Source organism: Lipotes vexillifer, unplaced genomic scaffold (genome assembly GCF_000442215.2).
Source record: "Lipotes vexillifer unplaced genomic scaffold, Lipotes_vexillifer_v1.1 scaffold172, whole genome shotgun sequence".
In the NCBI taxonomy this organism is placed as follows: Eukaryota; Metazoa; Chordata; class Mammalia; order Artiodactyla; family Lipotidae; genus Lipotes; species Lipotes vexillifer.
In genome coordinates, this window is record NW_006776799.1 from 1768088 (window position 1) to 1771416 (window position 3329).

Below are 3329 nucleotides of genomic sequence, written 5' to 3' on the forward strand. Positions count from 1 at the left end.
ACTTTTATCCATTGTTTAATTTCTTTTGAAATATGTGATCATTTTTAATGGCCAGAGGCCACCAACATAGAGTTACTTTAAACAAGATCAGTTGCAATTTTTCTGGCTTGGAAAAATATTCCAGAGTTTCTGCAATGTTGTAAAACTTTCTGAATACCATTTAAAGCATAAAATCTTATAAAATTTGATGTATGTTTGTTTAACACAGAGTTCCAATCTGCTTTTAATACTTTTTTTTTGCGGTACACGGGCCTCTCACTGCTGTGGCGTCTCCCGTTGCGGAGCACAGGCTCTGGACGCGCAGGCTCAGCGGCCATGGCTCACAGGCCCAGCCGCGCCGCGGCATGTGGGATCTTCCCAGACTGGGACACGAATCCGTGTCCCCTGCATCGGCAGGCAGACTCTCAACCACTGCGCCACCAGGGAAGCCCCCAATCTGCTTTTAAACGCAGGGATGCTGTTCTAAAGGCAGAAGTTCATTTATGTATTTATTCATGTATCCATCCAGGAAATGTTTATTGAGTGCCTAAGTAACTGTGATACAAGGTAAAAAGTGAAAAAATCCCCTAAAAGATGTATGGATAGAATGTTAATGGAGATAGAAGCCTACTGCTCTAAGTGTTCATGGTGGAGGGTTGGGGACCTCTTAACATAAGCTCCTGTGAAATTATGAAAATTCCTCAATACTTTCATCAAGACAGACCAAAGTGACCTGGAGATTTCATATACATTTGCAGTGTTGTTACACATCTAAGTGTAAGTACGGTACCTGAAAGCATAGTAGTAGAATAAAGAAATTATAAGGCCAATGCTTAAACTACTAGGTCACAGTAATCTCTCTTTGCACATGTTATTGTAGTTAAGATCAAATGCCCTTACCATTTTGAGCCAAATTTGAAATTTGGGAGAAATGGTGTAAAGACAGTTTTAATGAAAATTCAGCCCACTTTGTTGAACTTGAAAATTAGTATCCTTTGCGGGTACACACATTGAGTTGAAAAGATGTACATGTCCATAAATGGAGAATTGTAGGACTTGAAGTCTTGCAGTTTTTGTGGAAATGGGGATGAAGGTTCTGAGCCTGGGGCACATGCTAACCCCCTACCTCCCAAGTTGCTTAATTCAAGGGAACTGTATAGCTAATCCCGTGTGTGTAGGTATGTACGAGTGTGTGCTCTTGGGCTTCCTTTAGACACAGTGCAGTACCTCCTTGACAGAAGAAGAAATGAAGGTAGTCAAGTGAAGCAGCATGTCATTGCTGAAGGGCTTCAGTATAGGTTCTTTAGGGTCTAATGCCATAGTTGATGGCATTTTTTTATTTACATATGACTATTCTGACGATTTTAGAATTTAGTTATGATAAACTTATTCCACTAATTTTATTTTATTCTAATTGCTTTTCTTTCTTCCCTCCCTCCCTCCTTCCCTTCCTTTCTTCCTCCCTCCCTCCATTCCTTTTTTGTTTGTTGTTTTGCAAAACTTTGCAATAAGGGCATTATGGAGGTAGGCAGAGAATGTTGTCTAATGATAAAGTAGGATTAAATTAGTAAAGAAAGACAGTGTGAAGATAGCAAAGATAAAACATGTCACCACTTAATTTAGTACTTCCTATCCTATTTCTACCCTATTATTATTCAGATATTTAATCTAGAAATTGTTTGGGAACCTAAATTATCTAGGTAATTATTTTGATACTCCATTGTATTTGCTATGTAAATACAGTCACTAAGTGAGACTCTTAAGTAAATTTACAAAAAAAAAAATGTAGAGAGTGCATGCATTGGAAAAACAATTGTTGAATTTATTCATGTAGATAAACATACATTGTACTATGTGTTACTGAAGCATAATCAAGAAAGCAAAGGAGAACCAGAAATTTCTGGAATGCTATAAAGTATCTTTTGTTTAAAAATTAAGATTTTAAGGTTTTGTTTTTTAAAGGCTATACCCCATATGTAGCTAAATTAGACTTGGTGTAAAGTGAGGAAAAACTTTACCTCAAATTCTTCTTAGTACTTTCCATTAATTTGAGAAAAGAACTTTAAAAGATTACATCTACCATTATAATAAAAAATATTTATTATAAAAATTGTCACATTTCTCTGTACATAACCTAGACACAAAAACACAATTTATACATTAATAATTTAAGTGGGCCTGAACATTCAGTGTCCATCCACTAGAATCCTAAAGTTCTTCCACAGATTTCACAAATACTAATGTGGACTATTTCTATATTATAGAACTCCATTTACACAGTTGATGTTATTGAGATACCAACATTTCTTTTTCTCTTGTGTTTTAAAGATAGTTCACAGTGTTTGAGTTAACTATTAATCAGCTGCTTTAATCTTTGGTAAATACAAGAATTTACGTGCAAAAATGTTTAAAATTTTGAAAAGTCAAATAACCTATTGCAAATAGTTCTGTGTAATCAATAAATGCAATGAGCCAGAGTCTCACCATCAAGAAAAGTCACTTCCAGGACTTCTGATGATAAAATCTGAAATCCACAACAAATAGTTTGAGGCTTTTATGGCCACTACCAGAAGCACCACAACACTAGGCCATGAGAAGTTTAAACACAAATGTTAAATTCAACATATAGACAATGCTGATTATTTAACAAAACAGGAAATGCTAGTTTTTTTCGATATCCCAGTTTAAAACATCAGTTTGACACAGAAGAGTTTATTATCTCATAAAAGCCTATTATCTTGCAAGAGTGAGAGAACCATTTAAAGAAGCCATACTGTTTTGAAAGACACCAATTCATTCTCTCGCAAATAATTTATCCATGATAATATGGGTCATTTCTTGAAATAATTTGTGGGGAATATAGCAAGATGCTTGCCTTCTGCTTCCGTCTCTCCTTCCTTCCCATCTTTCTTCCCTCCCTTCCTTCCTTCCTTCCTACTTTCCTTTGTTTTTTCATTTCTTTTCTAAGAGGCATGTGCTAGACTGCCCAGTCAACCTGCATATTATACTTGAACTCCCCCAAAGTTCCATATGCATTACAGCTTTCATGCATTAGCTCTCATTCACAATGATTCACAAATGAAAGCATCAGCATCGATAGCATGAAAACCTCTTACTTGCAGGCTATTTGTTAAAAATACTCTAAGAAGTATTTAAATTCTAATGTTCTTGAGCTGTTTGTTAATTACAAATTTTAATCAGACACGTTAATGGTGAAGTGTAGAGAATATAATTAAATATATAAAAAATACATGTTTTTAAGCCTAGAAAATAGATGCCTTTGGATTACCACCACTGCAGTGTAGAGAACAGACCTTCCTACTGAGTTAGGTTCTGAACGCATGATTTCT

At 35.5% G+C, this 3329-nt stretch overlaps 1 protein-coding gene across 1 annotated transcript in view; it reads right to left on the reverse strand.

The window, feature by feature from the left end:
* Window positions 1–1791: 1791 nt before the first annotated feature.
* PDK4 (pyruvate dehydrogenase kinase 4) overlaps window positions 1792–3329 on the reverse strand; it is a 13293-nt gene continuing 11755 nt past the window's right edge. Inside the window, exon 11 of the mRNA XM_007450659.1 lies at window positions 1792–3329. This exon is cut by the window's right edge and continues 978 nt beyond it. The gene's annotated coding sequence lies outside the window, so the exon portion shown is untranslated.